This window comes from Hemiscyllium ocellatum, chromosome 38 (assembly GCF_020745735.1).
Source record: "Hemiscyllium ocellatum isolate sHemOce1 chromosome 38, sHemOce1.pat.X.cur, whole genome shotgun sequence".
Lineage (NCBI taxonomy): Eukaryota > Metazoa > Chordata > Chondrichthyes > Orectolobiformes > Hemiscylliidae > Hemiscyllium > Hemiscyllium ocellatum.
The window spans coordinates 18,814,370-18,836,342 of record NC_083438.1 but is presented as its reverse complement, the minus strand read 5'-3'; positions in this window follow the sequence as shown (position 1 = coordinate 18,836,342).

The window sequence follows — 21,973 nt, the reverse complement described above, 5'->3', positions numbered from 1 at the left end:
CATTCTGGTTTTTGCACTGAGCTCTCGAGTCCAACATATTTATTACTTGTAGTCAGACTCGCCACATCAGTGTTTTTTCTGCTGTTTGAAGCACACTGTTCGGAACAAACACTTCTTCGTGCGTCTGACATTGGACTGTATAGTTTCACTGGCCGCCAGCTCGAGCGAACGAGTGATTTCAAAAGGTGCCTTGAAATCCAGGCCTGTCTTTGGTTGGAGCTTCCTTTGAGTTCTTACATAGAAGAAACAATGATTCAACCGATCCCCTGAGGCATCCTGGAGGAATTCCTTGAATGTGCAATGACATGCTAACCAATTAATAATACATTCTGGTCATGATTGGGCAATGAAGGCAACTTCCTGATGTTCCTGGTTGTGAAAATGCAATAGTCGGCAAACATCAGTGTGCTCATTTAAAATGACTTTCCAATATGGTTCTTAACAGAACTCTCCGAAGTTTTTCTCAAATTGCATTAAAACTCCTAACCATTATTACTGTCTTGCTTCCAGTTTTGCAGAAGGCAAATTTCTTTTTGCCTTCAGTAAAATTTTATAACCTGAGGGGTACAGAATCCAACTTCCAGTCTTTTGTCACATGGTCTCATCATTCCATGTCTTCCGTGTTCATGAATTGGTCCGGCCATTTGATTTTAGGCAGATAGTGGCTGATGGCAACTCGAGTGTCGTCAGTGATGCTTTCTGCAGAAATTTCAGTCGGGTACATATTACCTACCCAAGCGTTGACTGCAGCGCGTGTCCCCTCACAACCATCACATACGATTCATTCCCAGTGAACACCCATTTTCACTGGAAGGAACTGAGGTAGAAATACGTCATGACTGCTTCCTTCAATACTTTGTTCTGGTTCCAGCAAATCTACCACAGTGCCTCCTCCATATCGCACTTTGTAACGTCTATAGGAAGCTAAATCGGCGCATTTCTTCCCCATAATCATGGTAAGACACAAATAGAACGTAGAACGATAGAGCACAGAACAGGTCCTTCAGCCCTCGATGTTGCACAAACTGTGAACTATTCTCAGTTCTTCCCCCTACACTATTCTATCATCATCCATGAGCTTATCTTAGGATTGTTTAAATCTCCCTAATGTGGCTGAATTGACTATGTTAGCAAATAGGGCATTCCATGCCCTTACCCCTCTTGTGTAAAGAACCTCCCTCGAACATCTGTCTTAAATCTATCACCTCATCCTAGGGAAAGACTTTCACTGTCTACCCTAGGTAATCCTCCGATCACCTTTTATGTCTCTATCAATTCCTTCTTAGCCTTCTTCTTTCCAATGAGACCAGAAGCAAGTCTCTCAGTCTTCCCTCATAGGACCTTCCCTCCAGACCAGGCACCATCCTGGTAAATCTCCTCTGCACCTTTTCCAATTCTTGCACATCCTATCCAAAATATGTAGACCAGAACTGTACATAATTCAAACATGTGGTCTCAAATCAGCCTTGTCACCATTTATTAGGATTAGGTTAGAGTCCCCCCAGCATGGAAACAGACCCTTCGGCCCAACAAGTCCACACCGACCCTCTGAACAGTATTCCCATCCATAGTCATTCCACATGTTTACCCCTAACTAATGCATGTAACACGATGGACAATTTAGTATAACTAGTTCATCTGACCCACAAATATTGGAGAAAACGGGTGAAACTGGAGGAAACCCACACAGACACTCAGAGAACGTGAGAACTCTACACAGGTAGTCACCCAAGGTGGGAATCAAATCCGGGCCCATGGCTCTTGAAGGCGCCAGTGCCTGAAAATGAGCGACAGTGCTGACCCGAAATGGAAACAGGACCTTCAGCCCAACAAATCCACATCGATGCTTCGAAGACTAACCCACCCACACCCATAAGCAGGTTAAATTAACCTGAATCATTGCTGAGCGTTTAAAGTGCTTTATTCAGTCTGAGATTATGAAGTACTTTTCAGAACATGACAAAATAGGGCTGAGTCAGTAAGGCTTTATGAGGTTGAGCGCATGCCTGCTGAATATTTTTGAATAGTTTGAGATCGTAATGAGCAAGACCTTTGAAAAGAGCTTGCACAGGATGTTGTTATCTAATACAAGAGCAAGATAGAGGAAAGCTACTGACATGGGTAGAGGATTAGCGGACTTGCAGAAGGCAAAGAGTGAGGACAAGTTACCGGGGTGACAAGTGGATTTCCACAGAGGTCAGTATTGGGACCACAGCAAGTCGAATTATATATTATTGTTCTGTACAAATTTGCTGACAGAATTGCTCCCAAGTTTGGAAAGGTAGATGGAAAAGGAGATCATTTTGATGAAGGTGGGATGCCTGGAGACAGACATGGGTAGCCTAGGAGAGAAGGCAAACAAATGCCAACTGCAACGCAATGTGGATAAGTAGATGTTTATGCATTTTGGTAGTAAAACCAGTGGTGTAGATTGTATGATAAATGAGGAAAGGCCTCTGAGATCTAAAGTACGACTGGGTTTAGAGATTATAAATCAGTAGTCTTTTAAAGGTTGTGTGTCGATCAGATGACCATTCAGAAGGCAAATACAATGTCAGCATTCATTTCAAATGGACGAGAATACGAGAGAGCGATATATTGCTGAAATTAAATAAAGCTCTAGTCAGACTGTTTTTGGAATATTCTAAGATGTTTTAGGCTTCTTATTTGAGGAATGATGTGCAGATGTTAGATGAACGAAAGAAGAGAATTAAAAGCATAATCCTGTAGCATGAAGGACTCATCATATGAGGAGCTGTTCAGGATCCTGAGTCGGTATTCAATGTAGTTTGGAAGTATGCAGTGGGATCTCATTGAATAATACAGAATAGTCAAAGGCATGAATAGAGTGAACGTAGAAAACATGTTTCCATTAGCAGGAAATGCGAAGACTCTATGGCAGGGTCAGTAGTGATAGAATGAGCAGCATTAGTATGATAAATCGACGGTTAGATATAATATGATGAAGAATGTCTTCAATCAGAAGATGGAGAGTCTGTAAAACTTATTGCCACAGAGGGATGTGGAGGATAGAACTTTGAAACCATTTAACATAAAGATATCCCGATTACTAATAAGAAAATGTATCGAGAGGTACAGAAGAAGGTAGGAAAATGTGGTATGCAAAATACCAGCCTTAGAAGGATTGATCGAGCGGACTCAATGGACCAGAAAAGTGTAATACTTCTCTTATATCTTTTGTTATTATGTTCGCGTTTCTTCCTTGTTTTTGAATGCAATCCTTTGGCTCATACCTCTCATTTCTAAATATTGTTTTCTGTGTTACGACATGGCACACTCTGACATTCTATTCTTATCTTTTATTTCTTTTGTGAGAGGGAAGTGTTGTGCGTGGATATTTTGCTTTCTCTTCAGTAAAACTTCCCTGGCCCCAGCCGGTTTGCAACTGGGATATATTTGCTTTGCTATTTTCGATAAGTGTGAATAAATTCACACCTCACATTAGGTAAAGTAGTTTTGCCCAATGGAACGTTTATCATCCTGCTGTCTCCATTATTTGTTTTTAACTCGAATCACGCTCACCCAACCTTTCAATATGGAATAACTTCTTCTAAGTTAGTGATGCTCCATTGAAGTACGTTCCCAGTATATAGATTATTGGTGTGCATAACTGCGAGCTAAGCATCTTTCCCTGATGGAATGATCGGAATCGTGCTTTCCTTTCCCAGTTCACGCTGATACAATCCCTATGAATAAAAGAATCATCAATATTTACCATTCTCATTGATCATGATCAATTGTTAGGTGGAAACATTCCTCCTTTTAAAAACATTGTTTTGATTTGACAGTTGCCTTGAAACAGTGCTCTCCCATTCTCAAATGCTTGGGGCTGTTTGCTTTCTTCTACCTGCCCGTTTTCGAGCACGTCATGATTTTATCTGTGTGATTTCTTTTATGTCTTCAAAACTTTCTATGAATTTAGGTTAATGTGCTTTCTCCTTCTCACGCAGTATTACTTGTCATTTGCATTTTAAAGCAAAATATATGTGTGCAAATGTCTATCAATGATAATAAGATACAATTCAGTTTGTGTCAGAGGTAGATGCACTTTTTGAATGAAAACATAATCCTACAACGCTCAAAACGTGAATAATTCCGAGATCAACTGTCTGTTAGACTGGCACTGTAATGCAAAGTGCATTATCACTTCAAATGATTTTGACGTTCCTCCACTGTGTCGTACAGAAAAAGTCGTAATTTCTTTGAATACGATTGTCCCAATATATTGATAAGTTGCAATGTCGTGTTTCTGGGCCCGCATCTCCTTCTTAACGACAAGTAAAGATGGATAACTAATAGAGGCCTAACGACAAATGGCACATTTTGTAAATAGATTAAAAAGTACAGTGAGGAGACTATTTCGCAATTACCACACTTTGCCCTTAGTAATTTAATCATCAAATAACTTAGGTTTCCAACTGTCTTATTATCTCTCCTTGAAATCTTGAAAACTGCAATTGAAAAATGCAATTATTTCATTTCCAGTACGATTTCTGAATTTTTCGGTCGTTAGAATTTGACTTTTTTTTTCTGTGTGATCAACTGGAAAATTCAATACTTGGGTAGTTTGGCGGTCAGCAATTTTTTTGTTGCGTGTTACATCAATACATCTCAAAGTAATCTGCTTGTAGAATGAAAAAAATTACGTTACATAAAATCGAGTACCAAAACTCGCCGATCCATTTTCCAGAATTATGTAGGTAGAGTGCAGCATTTCTTTATTAAAAATCCATTTGATTGCAAGTAGAAAACATGCGTGCACTTTGGTGTACGTGAGGAATAATAAAAAAGCACTTCACAAAGGCACTTCTCTCTGCTTTTCAGAACTCTCCAGGGTGAAAGAATCGTTGGAAGAAACAGGTAATTACATAATTTTTAACGCTGTCGAATATTGGGCAATAAATATATTGAGTGCTGAACAGGAAGCTGTTTTTTGATGATGCGGCTCACAGATCTTTGAAATCTAACGAATCCCGGAAAGATAAATTATAAGAAATCTACCAAGAATTAGAAGACTGGTGAACAGAGGAAAATTTGGAAAATGGTGACAATGACCCAAAATCTTACGCAACATCTTCAATGGATAGTTATGAATTTGCCACGAAAACTTTTATTTTTAAATCCAGCATATTTGTTTCTCAAGATTTTCGATAAATTATTTAATTTCTGTATAGTAATGATGGGTGTCTGGAAGAAAAGTTAATAATTTTGTAAAACTAGTGTTAGTTGATGACACTCAGTGAGACAATTATAACATTTTTATTCAAAATTGAGTTGTAGCCATTTCAAACAAGGAAACTGAAAAATAACTTAAACGTTTACACATAAGGATGATCAATGACCTATAACAAAATGGCGAGTTGTTTAAATATGCTGTAAACGCCTGTTGCCCTTGTATGACAAGACAAAATCTAAGTTTTAGACACATTCTCACGTCTGCATTTTTTCATGAAGTCAATAGATCTTTCAATTAATAGACATTACGGAAATGCCAAACTGGTATTAGAAGAAGTGAATTGAAAGTTCATTTAGGTCTCCAGAGGAGCACGAAATTGTTCATGATGATATCGAGCTTGGTGCATTTTGTTGTAATAGGACATTTAAGGAAAATCGAGAAAATTCAAAGACATTCCATTTAGCTGGGAATGTTTTCAGATTACAATCATATTGTTATTGTAATTTCGTTACATGATAGGAACACATATGAGTCCTTCTGTTTCAAGTTGCTTCTGACAGAGCAACTCATCCAATGTAGCCTTCAGTTAATACACTGACTCAACAGCTTCGTTGTTTTATTGTCTGATATTGTTACATGTATCGTTTGATTATTTAGCATTTATCTGTCAGCAATGTAATGTTTGGAAACGACAGCTATGACATGAAAGTAAGATCACGAAGCACTTGCCGCTTTGACCAATTAGCTCAACATGGTGCAATATATCATTTCTCTTCCATCTTACCATTCAAGTAATCAGAAGCATTTCATTTCCACTCTGTTGTATAGAGTTTGGTGATTTGGAACTTTCCTATCAAATGTCTAGACAAACTTTAAAATAAGTGTCTAATTTTTAGAACCATGATCGTGATTCCTTTTTCTACATTTTCCACCACCATCATATTATTTTTGAACTGTGGTGCACACAATCTCCGTTTCAGGCTGAAAATATTCCACCTACCATTCTGGCTTTGGAACAACAGAGACACGCTATTTAGCACTAAATGTTTACCCATACCTGAACTGGTCTTCTCACTTTTTTTATGAATTCATGTCAACGTGACAAGTAATAAAACTGAAAGAATTCCCACTTCAAGGTTCACTTTTCCAATTTTGTGCAAATCCTTCAATTCAGATAGTCATTATTCGACACACTGAATAGGCTTGACTTCCAAGGAAATCAGTCATCTCCAGATATATTCAGATATAAGTACAGTTTGAAAATGTAATGTGCTCCATGGGCTCGTGCGCTAGGTGGCATCATTTTTGAGCCTATCATCCATCCGAATACATTGTAGGTTTACAAGTACGTCAGAGATTTCTGAACTGTAGTGGGTGAAGGACAGAAGATGAAAGGGAAGGCCAACACCTGCATGTTTCCCTTCAAATCGCATTTGATAGGAAGGTTCCAAGACTACCCCCCACCCCACCTTATCTCAGTCCCAAGCCCCAGATTCAACACCGCCCCTTGACCGGCAATCTTCTTCCCGAACGCCCATCCCCACCCCCTCTCCAGCCTATCACCCTCACCCTCACCTCATTCCACCTATCTTATTCCTAGCGCCCATCCCCCAGATTCCTTCCCCTTAGCCTTTATCTCAGCCCGCTGGGAACACCAAACTCATTCCTGAAGAATGGCTTATACCCGAAACGTTGATTCTCCTGCTCCTCGGATGATGCCTGGCCTGCTGTTTTTCTCCAGCACCATATTTTTCAACTCTGGTCTCCATCATCTGCAGTCCTCACTTTCTACTATCTAAAAACGGTCATTGGTCCGCTGGGCAAATATTACTCGTTTTAATCCACAGGCAGAAACATAACCTTCAAAAATTATAAAACAATAGCTTTCTTCGCATATACTTCTAGGGAAAAAAACGTTTTGTTGCAGTCGCCAAAAAAGATAGTTTCTGCTTGAAATTGAGTAACATTTTAAATGACCCTCCTCGAAATAAATGCAACAAGTCGTAAAGAACACATTGCACTGTTGATAAAATCGACTGCCCGTTGTGTCGCATTACTTTTATCTTTGCAAATGCTTGAAATCCTGGATCAAATCCTGAAATCAATTAGTGCAAGTACAATAGCCCTTCCATTGTTGAACCAGATGAAATACAAATTCAAAAACTCAACATTTCATCACTAATTTAGCTTTTCATTTATTAGCGAGCCGTGAATTTTGGTGTAGAATTTATAAATTTGTTATCTTTATATGAATTTTTATAGAACAGAATCAGAAGCAAAAAGAAAAAGGTAAGAGTAGTTGATTTGGAAATTATGCTCACTGACGTTTCGATTTATTTTTCCCATACTACAACCATCTGACTTGCGCTCAAGAAATCTCTATCCAAAAGACGACTGTTTCCATCTTTTCTAATACAAGACAAGAGAAGCAAGTAGATGGAACTCATGAACTCTGTGACGATGCATGTATCTCGCAAAATGGCCATATTGCCGACGACATGTTTTTTCATTAGATTTCTGTTTGTCTAAAACCCGGGTTGAATTCCAGCCTCGAGTGACTGTGTGGAGTTTCCACGTTTCCCCATGTCTCCCTTAGTTTCCTCCGGGTACTCCAGTTTCCTCCCACAGTCCAAAGATGCGCACGTCAGGCTAAATTGTTCAGGCTAAATTGCCTGTAGTGTTAGGTGCATTAGTTAGGGGGAATGGGTCTGGGTGGCTCACTCTTCGGAGGGTCGGTGTGGACTAATTTCCACAAAAGGGCCTGTTTCCACACTGTAGGGAATATGATCTAAAGGAAACGTTCCTCAACAAGTTCAAAAGGACTTCGACTGCTGCAACTTCGAATAGAATGTGCAACATAGCTGGATACAGTTTTCAGGAAATCGAGATTGTACATGTATAGAAAGGAATGCAGATAGCCGAGGACCCAGAGGAATCATTAGGACGAGAGAAATTTGTAAAGGGAGCTACACAAATGCAATTAGTGCATTGGTCAAATAGAGTGGAAAGTAGCCAGAAGTTAGATTATTTTTTATCAGTGCATACAGCACAACCAACATTTTTTTTATGATTGGCTGAGATATCTTCACAAAATATCGCTGGTGACAGAGTTGAGGTGTCATAAATTATTTAACTATTTGTTATTCTGTGTTATTGTGTGCTCAACAAAAACTCTGATGCAGTTTTTATGCCAGTATATTACTGGCATAATTGGTTAAATATACAATGACTGCTGCGTAAAATTGAATTCCATTAGTACAGTCATTCCGATTCAGTTGGTCAGCATTTTTTAGCTTATTTGGTAACATTTGAATATGGTCCTAAGAGGAAAGGTTAGTCAAAGGATTATCATAATGTTATAACGAAGGAAAGCAAGACCTCAAGTGGGACTTCTAGAGGGAAGATAATATTTTTTGTGTGTGTGGAGCTTGTGAGAAAGGAAGAAAAATCCAATTTGTAATTAAACGACATAAATATGGAACGTTAAAAACTCAGGTGCATTTAGGCAGACAGAAACGCTCACTTTATGCGATCATGAAGACAAAGATCAGATATTGAAATCAAGTCAAAATGTGGAATGATGCAGACAGACATGCATTTTGGGAAATGTTTAATAGAGCACGAATAAAACTATATTTGAAGGAAGTATACTGACTTGAAGCTTTTACTTAAACAATTCTAGTTTCTGATTACACATCATAATGAAATCATTATCAAAGTAATTGGCATATGATGGAGATAAAAGCTTCACTATTTTCACATGGCTTTATGAGAGTTAAATATTTCAAAGTGCTGTTCAATGGAAAGCAAACTGCGACACTGTATGAGATAAAGGTTAAATGAATTAAACGTCAAGTTCTATCAACCTTAAATGTAAAGGAGCCACCAAGAAGGAATTGATTTACATGGTTAAAGCACGTAGCCGTAGAAGGATGGAGACTATCTTAATACTTACTAATAGTCATTCGATATGGATTATAGTATCAAACCAACCATTATAAGATTGTGAATATAGCCATGGTAAAAGTGAGATTCCCACGAATTAATAAACAGTTAGATCAATTTTGGCGCTTATGAAATCTGATGTCTGTAAACTTGATCGAATGCTGTCACAATTGTGATGTGTCATCCAGTAAATTAGATTTTGCAGAAATTGATCTTTTGTAAAATGCTTATTCTTATTTTGTGTTCTTGCGAAGTCTTTAGAATGAAATAATTGGAATACCATTGATGCATGACGTGACACATTTAACATCACTTACATTGCAATGGGCAACACAGACAATTTGAAAACATAGAATTCCATGGTACTACAGGTATGCATATCCACTTCACTAATCAACAACAACGAAATAAACAGGGGTGTATTCCAGTTTGCCCTCAACTATCAGAATGTAAGGATTTATACCATTCTAGTTATAATACTGCAATTTTTGATATACACAAATGTTCTGGCCTTATATTTTTGAACTCTTCAGGTATATGACAATAAAGAGAAAAATATGGTTTACTTAATACATTGAGAGCCAGTATCGACTTAAGGACTGCATAGCTCTTGGCTGAAATGGACAGACATTTTCTAAATGCAATATAACAGAGAAAATGATGAAGTGATATCGCTTGTTAAAGGAAATGGGAAGACGTCTGGAATTGTAAATGTCACATAAAGATGTAGGGACAATATGATGAATAGTCAGAAACATTGAAGCATACCAACGTCTTCTAAGAAGTTTGCTGAAATCTCATCATTCAAATTTACTAACAGAGTAAGAGAGAAAAGTAGCTACAACTTAACCAACTCCTAAATTGATACATGGATGCTAGTTCGTATATTAAGTTAAATTTTAACATGATCTTAAATGTATTTTTGCAACAAAAGTCAATATAAAAAAGCCTTATTTGATGGACATTTGGAATAAAAAGGCTTACTCTAGAACTATAGTTTGGACGACTACAAACAAATCTTGAAAAAAATGTAAAAAGAGGACTTTATGCTCATTGTACATGGAATTTTTCATAAATAAGGAGAAATGTATTCCAGTTTCTGGATGATCGATAACTAGGAATTAACAATTGGTAGAAATTATCTGAGCAATCAGCGGAGGCATAGTGTGGTATTTAAGTTAAGATCGCTTTCTATGAACTAAAATTGCACATGCTCAAGGCACACTATTTAATGACCGAAAATTTGAAGCAAAATTTAATTCTTATATCTTCAATCCCCAACAAAAATCTTTTGAAGGTGAGTGCGTAATGTGACCATATTATAAATCGCAATATTCTCACACAAAAAAGGCTAACAGAGCATAAACGTTATGGACTCACTCAGAACTGTACTTTTAGCACAGAGGTTTCTGGTACTTGCAGCAATTAAAGTGCAATATGTTGTTACAATCTGTTCACTCATTTGTACCGGCTGCTCATTTTGAGGGACTATGAAAGAGGGAACAGTATTGTGTCTGATAGTTGAAGAAATCAATTCCTCACTATTAAAGGTCGAGTGCAGAAATAAATGAGGTGAGAGTAAGAACCGGGGACTTCTGGGACACTTACATAGTTACCTCATGGAATCAGCAGCTTCCATTGTGCAATAGCAGCGTGACTGATGAGAGCGAGGACCAGGGGGCAGCCGGGAAGCTTCATTTTCCTCAAAAGACAAACCTCATAAATCGGCAGAGTAAAGGCTCAATAGGAAGAGACATGGACACGGGGATTGCTGAATACTTGAACTGAAATATTTGGGCTGTGGATAACCAGAAACTCTAAATGTGTAGCTTCTCCCACCAGCCTTCCTCTTCTAACTAGGAATAAAGAGCGACTGTGGAGGTTTGCTAAGGTAATACTTTTTTTCATTCAATCAATCTTTCCTGGTAATTTAGAGCAGAGGGGTAGTTGCTAGAGGGGTTGCATGCTCCTCTTGAAGAATGTGAGAGATACATTTGACAACAGGTGTCCCTGCTGACTTCACCTGTGAGAAGTCGATCTAATGCCAGCTCATGACGAGCCAAATTCGGAAAATGGAACTGGAGCTGGATGAACTTCGGATCTTTTGGGAGGCTGAGGTTGTGATAGAGAGGACTAATTGGAAGGTAGTGACAACTAAGTTACAGGACAAAATGGCTGTGAGACCGTCAGGAAACGGAACTGGAATCAGCAGACAGTGCAGGGAGCCACTGTGGCTCTTTCTCCAATAATGAGTATACCGTTTTGGATACTATTGATGGGGCTTGGGGGGGTGGTGGGGGCGGAAACATGGGAAAGCCATTATCAGTCGGGTTTGTGAAACTAAACCTGGCTCTTTGGGTCAGTTGGGAAAAGGATGAATGGGAGACCAATAGCGATAGAAGATTCAGTTGTGAAAGGAGCATACAGGAAATTCTGTGGCCACACACATACAGAGTCACAGCTGTACAGCATGGAAACCGTCCTTTAAATCCAATCCGTGCATGCCGACCAGATATACTAACCTAATCCAGTCCTGTTTGTCAGCACTTGGCCCATATCCCTCCAAATTCTTCATGTTCGTGTACCCATCCAGATTCTTTTAACAAGTTGTAATTGTACCAACATCCACCAATTCCTCTGGCAGCTCATTATATGCACATACCAACCTCTGCGTGAAAAAATGCCACTTAGGCCCCTTTTAAAGATTTCACCCCTCACCCTAAACTGATGGCTTCTTGTTCTGGACTCGCAAGCCAGAGTATGACTGTTTATTTACCCTCTCTGTACCCCTCTTTATTTATGAAACGCCATAATATCAACCAGCAGCCTTTGATGGTCCAGGGAAAATAGTCCCGGCGTATTCAGCCTCTCCTTATAGCTCAAATGCTGCATGCAACTCCTAGATGACGCGTTGCCTCCTGCGTGCCAAGGTCAGGCATGTTTCTGATCGTTTCCACAGGATTCTTATAAGGGATGGAAATGTAGTACACGTTGGGACCAATTACATAGCAAGAGAAATGGACGAGGACCGAAAAGGAGAAAATAGGTAGTTCGATTTGAAGCTAAAAGGCAGGATGTACAGATTAGTAACATGAGGATTATTACCAGTGCCATGTGTTAATGAGTCTCAAAATAGAAAACAAGTAAAAATGAACACATGGCTTCAGGGCAGGTGTAGGTGGGAGTGCTTTGGATGTGTGGATCATTGGGATGACTTCTGGAAAATGTGGAAAGGAGAAACTAGTCCTGTGGTAGAAACACACCAATGCCCACAATACGTGGATTAAACGACTTCCCAACATACCTCCTACAAAATTGCTATTCTTTATTCTCAATTCCTTTGCCTCTGACGCATCTGCACTGAGGAGGGCCTGTTCCACCACAGAACACACCAGATAGCTTTCTCCTTTAAAGACCAAAATTTCCCCTCCCACGTTGTTGAAGATGTCATTAAACACATCTCATACACATTCCACACCTCCTCCAATGAACCCCATCCCTCCAACTGCAACAAGGAGAGAACATCCGGTCTTCACCCACCAACATCCGCATAAATTGCATCATCTATTGACATTCCCACCAGCTACAACCGGACTCAATCATGAGGGGTCTATTTCCCTTCCCACAGATATCCACTTTCGATTCCCTCCGTGACTACATCAACAGCTCAACTCCCAACAACACACCCTCCCCCCCAGAACCTACCCGTTCCACAGCAGGAATTGCAAAACCTGCGCCCACACCTTCACCTTCACCTTCACCTCCACCCAAGGCCACAAAGGAGCTTTCCATTCCATCAAAGTTTCACTTGCACTTCCAAGCATGTTAGTTATTGTATCTGTTGCTCACAATGCGGTCTCCTGTACATTGGGGAGACCAGACATCCCCGCGGCACCCACAACAATCAACCCCAATTCCCCGTGGCCAAACATTTCAACTCCACCTCCCACTCTCTAGAGGATATGCAAACCTAGGGCCTCCTTCACAGCCACTCTCTCACCACCAGAAACCTGGAGGAAGAATGTCTCATCTTCCAACTGGGGACCCATCAACCCCATGGCATCAATGTGGACATCACCAGTTTCCTCATTTCCCCTCCCACCATCTTGTCCCAGTTCCAACCTACCCGTCCCATGACCAGTTCCACTTGTCAATCTTGCTTCCCAGCTAACCACTCCATGTTCTACTATGACCTATCACATTTAATCCATTTTCTATCCACCTATATCATTCGCAGTTACCTTCAACCTAACTCCATCCCTTCCCATTTATCTGTCCACCCCGAGACTCCCAGCCTCATTTCTGGTGAAGGGCTTTTGCCCAAAACGTCGATTTTCCTGCTTCTTGGATGCTGTCTGATCTGCTGTGCTTTTCCAGCACCACTCTAATCTTAAATTGGATATCAAAGGGGCAGAATGTTCCAGGCTTTTTATGCTTTCAAAAGAATCGGCATAAGGTAAAACAGGTGGAGGAGTGGTATTTCTAATCACAGCTGTACAAAGGGAGATCTTCGAGATAGACTGTTTACAGAATCAGTATGGGCATATGTCAGAAACAGGAAAGGAGCAGTCATTTTTATTGTGAGTTTTCCTCAGGTCCCACAGAAGATACAGAGGCATGGAGGAGCATATTGGGAGGCATAAATATTTTGGAAATATATATAAGTAACAGGGTTGTTGTCATGGATGAATTTACCTTCCCTAGTATTGATTGGAACCGACATGTACAAATAAATTAAATGGAGCCGTTTTGTCAAGTCTGTCCAGGGTTCATGATTCGATATGTAGATGGGCTGACCAGGGCGAGATTATATGAGGTTTGGTGTTGGGGAACGAAACATGCCAGCTGTCAGATCTCTTAGTGGGAGAGCATTTCGGTGATAGTGATCAGAGCCCCATAACCCTTATGAGACTCATCGAGATGAGTTAGGAGCAGACGCTATGGGAAATTGCTTTAATGAGGAAGGAGCAGTTACAACGTGTTGAATCATGAATTGGGGCACCGAGATTGGGAATAGATGTTCTCCAGGAAGTGAACAACAAAAATATGGAGATTGTTTTGGAAGGAAGTGCTGATAGTCCTGGATGGGGGTGGTTTGTCCCACTTAGGCAAAGAAGTGAAAATAGTTTTGAAGATCTATTGGTTACAAGAGATTTGGAATATCTAGTCATGAGGAAGAAGCAAGCTTACTTAAGGAGGCAATAATGAAACAGGACTTTAGAGTTTATCCAGGTATCCAGAAAGGAACTGAAGAATGGACTTAAGAGACTTCCAAGGGCGCATAAAAACATTAGGAAGTAGGATGCGCTGAAAATTTTGATAAACATAAAGGCAAATGGGATGCACCCTACATTACTGCAGGGAGTGAGGAAAAAGATTGCTGCTACTGGTCAGGATCTTTGCGTCCACTGCAGCAGTGCCAGGCGTTTGGAGGTTGGTAAATGTTATTTCTTTGTTCAAGAAAGGTCATAAGGATAATCCTGGGAATTACAGATTACCCAACCTTACATCAGTGGTGGAAAATTAGTTAAGAGGATTCTGAGAGACAGAATTTATGATTACTTGGAAAACCTGAGGGGCAGTTCATTCCTCACAAAGCTTATTGTATTCTGTGAGGATGTGACAAAAAAAAACGTTAACTAAAGGAGAACAGGTGGGTGTACAGGGATTTTACCAAGTCGTTTGACAAGGTTCTTGAAGGCAGGTTCATTCAGAATGAAAGGATGCATGGTATCTACGAAAACTTGCCTTTCTGAATATGGAATTACCTGGCACATAGAAGACAGAGGGTGGTGGAAGATGGAAATTATTCAGTCTAGAATTTGGAAAACATTGGTGTTCTGCAGGTATCAGTTCTGCGACTTCTGCTCTTTGTGATTTGTATAAACAACTTGGATGAGAAATTGGGTTAGTAATTTTACCAGTGACACGATGGTTGGTACAGTTGTGCATAGTGTGGATATTGTTGACAGGATACAAAGCTGGACTCAGAAGTGGCAGAGGTAGTTCAACGTGGAAAATTGTGAAGTCATTCACATTGAAAGGTCGAATATGAATGTAGAATATAGGTTGAAATACAGAATTTATGACTGTGTGGAGAAAAATACGGATTTTTTAGCCCGTATCTATTGATCCCTCCAAGGTTCCACCCAGGTTGATAGGGTTGTTAAGAATATGTATGGTGTGTTATCTTTCAATTGCACGTGGATTTAATATAGCCTCTGTAAGATTACGCTTCCACTCCATAGAGCCCTGTTTATACCACACTTGGAGTGTTGTGTTCAGTTCTGATCGTCACATTATCTAAAGGACTAGGAAACGTTTGAGAGGATGTGTGGGATATTTGCCATTATGCTGCTTAGACTGGACGACATTTTTTTTAATAAACGAAGGTTGATGGAATTAGGGCTTTTCTCACTGGAGTAAAGAAGAATGAGAAGTACCTTGATAGAGGTGAACAAGGGTTTGAGAGGAATGGATAGTGTGGATAGCTAGAGAGTTTTCCTAGGCAGAATTGTCTATCACAATGGGACATAATTTTAAGGGAATCGGAGGAACTTTTAAAGGAGATGTCAAATGTAGGTTGTTTACTCAGATGTAGTGGGTGCGTGGAATGCACTGCCAGCGCTGACAGTAGCGACAGATACATTAGGACTTTTAAGCAACGCTTATATATGCACATCGAGGTGAGTACAATGAAAGGAATGAAGGTTAGTCTGATCGTGGAAGAGAAGGGAAGATGACACAAAATCGAGGGCCGAAGGTCCTGTTCTGTGCTGTACTGTTCGATGTTATATGCTCTGAAATATCTGGTTTTGAAACTCATAAACTGAGGTGACTTTAACGTTATTCAAAAAAAAAGCAATGTCTTAGGCTGAATTTGGTTGCATGGCTTTCTTCTCCATAATGTAATTTTGCTATTCCCGATTTTTTTTTTGAAATCAAATGTTTGTGTTCGGAGGTTGCACACCACCATGGAAATAAAGAAGACAACTGTTAGATAAATGGAACACGAATTCGCACAATAAGGGAAAGAAAATCTAAAGTAAACCTGTTTCATGCAGAAATGATCTTGGAATGATAGTTTGCAAAGCAAGTGGAATCTGATCCAGTGTAAAACGCTTCCTACTACTTACGAAGCATGGGAGAATTCATGGATATGTGCATCAACGAATCGAGAATACATAAGAAAGAACATGGGTAAACATTTTAACATATAACATTGCCACATGTTTTCATAAGTAAGGAAAAAGCCTTCTTATTTCTGCTGAATAAACCATCGACTAACTAACATACTTGACCATCGGTTGTCACTTTGTTGGATATCTCCAACACATTTCTTCACACTGTGCTGCAGCTTTAAGAATATTTTCTAGGTCAGTTCTAGATATGGTTCATACAACTGATAGACATAATGGAGACGCAAACAGATATGCACAAAGGCAAAGCATAATATCACAGAGTGCAATTATGTTCAAGCATGCTTTCAGGGACGAATGTTGAGTGGCAGCATATCTCTTGACATCGTAAGTGGACGTAAATTATTATAAAATGTAATAGAACAGCGTTCAATGTATGGGTATTGCTTCCTCAAAATATATCTTGAAAACGCAGCGCTCACTCATTACCTGATTTTATGCCGCATTGCAAATAATAACTGTTCAGCAACAGAAGTATTCGAAGTTCTAATGTCGAGTAATGCAGGAAAAGATTATTTTCTGATATTGCGAAAGGCCGTCAGGGGTTAAAATTCCTTCATGATATTTTCTAGTGAAGAATTGGATATAATGCCCATAAGTGAAGCATACTAAAATGGCTTCAGGTAACAAGTTGCATATAATAGTAAAAATTGAACAGTTGTCAAAAAGCAATACATCTGTAAGATAACCGCCATCTGTATCAAGCGTACCAATTATTGGTTTAATGCACAATGCACAGAATATTATCGATTTTTTGTCCAATTTCAATCTCTGTGTGGATTCCTGGGGATTAACATCAAAATTCTTCCTACATGTTTCTCACGTCATGTAGATTCCATTAAGGAAATGTTTACTTGAGTATTCTGAAGGCAGTATCTATCAACTGAAGGAGGAATAAAAGTATTTAACAGTTGAATGCTTCCAGTCCAGTTGACTGAAATTGCATTCACATGCTGATCAAACTTTCGGACGGCTGAATAAAAACATAGCGGTCATGAGTTTTGGGTGAGAACATTAGTTCGATACTCCAACACAAGGTAAAGGCTGTACGTGGTTGAGATTTAAAAATAAATGAACTGTTAGGTGCCATAAAAGAAATCCAATGTCATCCTTGTACGAGCTGAACCATGAATACCCTAAAGTCTGTGGTAAGCAGAAATCTGCATATGAACCAATGCATAAACGAAAGTGTCAGCAAACCTTTTCAGAGAGACTGAATTCGAATACAGTCAGAAACTTAGGGGAAAGAAGTAAACTGATATGAAAAAGGTGAAATATTACTCGTCAATGCAAAGAATGAGAAATCCCTGACGAGAAGAATTAAACATTCACGTGTACCTAAAAAGGAATATTTATTTTAATTTGCCTGCAGGAAACGAGATTGACACACAGATGATGAGGGGTCTAAATTACTGAATTGGTGTAAATATGATGTTTTAATTACTGTATTATTGCGAGCTATCATTCTTGCTCGTATATGTTGGACGTTGCCCTCGGACAAGATTGAATAACGATAGAAAATCTGTACTTCGATGGATCAGTTGATGTAAGAGAACAAAAGCTCCTTTTTCTTTCAAACTTAAAAGTTTTCAACGTGTTTTGTCTATTCTTTAGAATACAAAGTGCTTTTGCAAAACTGCAGTAAGTAATGCAAGAATTCGTTGTGTACATTTGTTAAGATAAAACGTGTCAGCATCTGTGTGATGTGAATTTGCAACCAGTTGATGGGATTATTCTGACAAAGTTAAAGCAACAATTCCAAGAATTAATATAAATATAACGCAGACTCAACTTCAATGCAATCTTTCACCCCTACCTCACATTTACTGGGATCATCTCAGACAACCCATTCCACTCTTCCTGATCCTCTCCATCTTCATCTTTGGTGACCAACTAACCCAGAACATCTACTAAAAATTCAACAACTTCCACAGCTACTGAGACTACACCTCCTCCAAAACGCCATCTCTTATTCCTAATTCCAAATCCTTCAACGCATCTGTTCCCAGGACGACCAATTCTACCTTAAATCCTCAGAGATGACCTCCTTTTTCCATGATCACAATTTGTATTCCCACGTATGTCGACGATGCCCTCCAGCGCATCTTCACCACTTCACACACCTCCACCCTTGAACCGATTTCTCACATTGCAACAAGGGCAGTGCTCGCGGTTCCTCATCTTCCACAACAACCTCCATATACTTTGCATCATCCGTCTTCCACCAACAAATGGACCCCATCACCAGAGATATTTACCTCCTCAACCCTATCGGCTTTCCACAGGGATCATTCCCTCTGTGACTTCCTCATCAGATGTATGACCTCCACCAGCACACACGCCACTCCCAGCACATTCCCCTACCAAGGCAGGAAGTGCAAAACCTGCACCCACACTTGTTTTCTCACCTCCGTCAAAGGCCCCTAAAGATCCTTCCACATTCAATAGAAATGTATTTCTGCTCCCATCAATGTCATCTACTGTATCCATCGGATCTGACGTGGTCTTCTTTACATCGGGCAGACAGGATGCTAACTTATGGATAGTTTCAGACAAGCATCGCCTCGAAACCTGCACCATCAACCACACCACCCCGTGCCAGAACACTTCAATTTCCCCTCCCACTCCTCCAACGACGTGCAAGTCTTGGGATTCCTCCATCGCGAAACACTAACCACTCAATGCCTGGACAAAGAACGCCTCATATTCAACCTTGGGAACCATGTAACCACATGAGATCAATGTGCATCTCGCCAGTTTCCTCATTTCACCTACACCACATTATCTCAGACCCAAGCCACCAAATCAGCACTCCCCTCTTGACCTATCCAATACCTTTCCCATCTTTCTGCTCAACTCGCCTCTCTGACCTATCAACTTCATACACTTATCACACTCTCTGCTACATTCACCCTAACCCCAACCCTCTTCCATTTATTTCTGAGACCTGCTGAGCCACAAAATTCATTCCTGATATAGCACTTATGCCCGACATGTCGATTCTCCTGCTCATTCGAAGCTGCCTGACCTGCTGTGCTTTTTCAGCACCACTTACTCGACTCTGTTCTCCAGAATCTGCAGTCCTCACTTACACTTAGAATTTCGTCAGTCCTTTTTTGTATTGGTTTCACATACAAAAACAAGAACATCTTGACCCCCAACTAGACCCGTACAGCCCCCTCCCACCTCCGCCCTCTCCAGGACAGCCAAGCTGGACACCAACAACTGTTCTGCTGATGATGATGCTGCCTTGTGAGTCCCCAGGCACACACACACACGCGAGCGCGCAGACACACACACACACTCTCACAACTTGTTGCTGCAACTTTTTAACCAGTTCCACTTTTGCCATGTTTAGGACAGTGTTTGAGAGATTTACTGAGGAGGGTGAGTGTACACGCCTGTGCAGAACCCTGGGGAAAGTGTGCGGGTTGAGAGAGAGGGCAGGAGGTCAGTCATTTGAAGATTGTGCCTGGGCTCCCATCTGTCCTTGACTGGTCTCTGCAACATTTCAGTAAGCCGAGTTCACTTTTAATCATTGAAACAAAAGACGTAATTGTTGTTGGAAACACGTCTTCAGTGTAATGTTTATGTTGAGACCTCGAGATCTCTTTTAGATAATCTAAAATATGGATAATGGATATTTGGATAATCAAGGTTCCTCTGTAAATGCTACTTGTTTCCAGTGTGACTGTTATTCCACGCATAGCACATTTTTAGTGATTCATGGAAAACGCAAGTTGTAATTGCGTTTAAAAGCAAAGGCGAGCTACTCCACCTTGACATCATTTCTCATAATTATTTCAACTGATTCTGAAGTAGAAGAACATATGTTCCAACCATATGTCGGTATCCTCGCCACCAATATATTTCAATTACAAAAGCAATTGTTGCCTGATGTTGACAGTACTCAGCGAATATCTTAGATTGAATTTTAGAAATAAATGCGTTAGTGGCCATTTCCAAGACCTCAAGATGATATAACCAATCTGAGCAGGAACCAATCATAAACTTTCAATGACATTTTCCGCATTACTGGTCCACCCGTGTGCAAAAGTGAAATGTACAATGAGACAATAACAATGACATTGAGGTCATTTTTTTAGCAGAAATATTGAGAATGACATATATACGGTTTTGTGTTTTGAAATTGCCAGATTGATTGACGAGACCAGGGTAACAGAATATTCAATGAACAACGAAACTGATGTTGCCTCCCAAACAAATACTTATTCTGGAATGTTCCATTGTTCTTTCAACTGCTTCAGCGAGAAAGAAATGTGTGCCTCAATGGTTCCTTTTTTCTGGCTGTTACAGAGGACGAAATGGAAGAAAAGGAATCAGGTAATGTTGGTTACCTTCTCCTCGAGCAATGTGTTTGAGCATAAAGATGCTCTCTACTCAGTATGTTATATTTCTTGCATATTTTCAGTGAGGAGGAATACACCATAATTTGAAATGTTTTACAAAATTATAAAAACTGCAACAAAGCACAAATGACAATGAACAGACATATTTGAGTTCCTCTTTGGTAATTGTTATTTTCATGAGAATGAACGGTAATACAATGTATTTGCATAAATGTGCATTATTATCTGTTGATTAAATAAGGAGACGTGCTAATCAGAAGTATATAACGATCACCATTGCCTATTTAGTATTTTTCACCGTTCATATTTTGTTCTGAAAAATTATACCTCGCAGTATTTTTTTAGTTAGTTTCAGCAAGCCAAATGGAAATTAATTGAATTAAACAACAGTTTACATGTTTAGTCTTGACTGAACAGGCGAACATTTCAAATGTAATGATGTTATAAACGCTCAATTTTCAGGCATGGAAGTTGTAGTATGGCCATTTTATACCTGCCTTAATTAAATTTCATTATTTAATTGTCGTTGTTACATCAGCTGGCAAAGAGAAGACCGTGACTGCAGGACATTAAGGGGTGAAAAATGCTTGGAAGTTCATGTTAATACTCAAGAACACTACCTTGGTGTCGACAGCAGGAATCCATAATAGCAAAGTATCAAATAGCCTCTTTTTTTGCAAAGTAAAGAAAAATAAATATATAATCAAAGTGGTTGTAGATTTTAGAAGATACATTCGTGGAGCGATACGCATGTCCCAGTGCATGAACTTACAACGTGCATATTCAGTTTCAACAATAATTAGGAAGGTTAAAGAACTGTTGTTATTTATTGTGAAGAATGAATGCAAAACTGTGATCGTTATTTAACACTTATACAATGCATTGTTGAAAAACAAAAGATCCGGAATAATGTTAGTTGTTAGAGAATGAATGCAAATGTGTTGTTTATGGAATCAGTTCAGGAAAGATTCACGAGATTAATATTTGGAATGGATGGTTCGTCTTCTGAGGAAGTGAGGGACAGAATATGTGTTTGAAAGATGGCGTTTAAGAGAGCAAACGGCGACTTATACAGTTGAAGAATTAACAATACGGGGAATTAATATATTGATTGACAGTCTAATTGAGTGAACAATTGCTCACAGTTAAGCATCTAATGTATTTGGTTAAGTAGGTAAATGTTTGCTGTGATGTTGGTAAGCAAATTATCATTATAAGTTGCATTGAATGTAACAACGACAGTGTGATTATATCAATAGAAC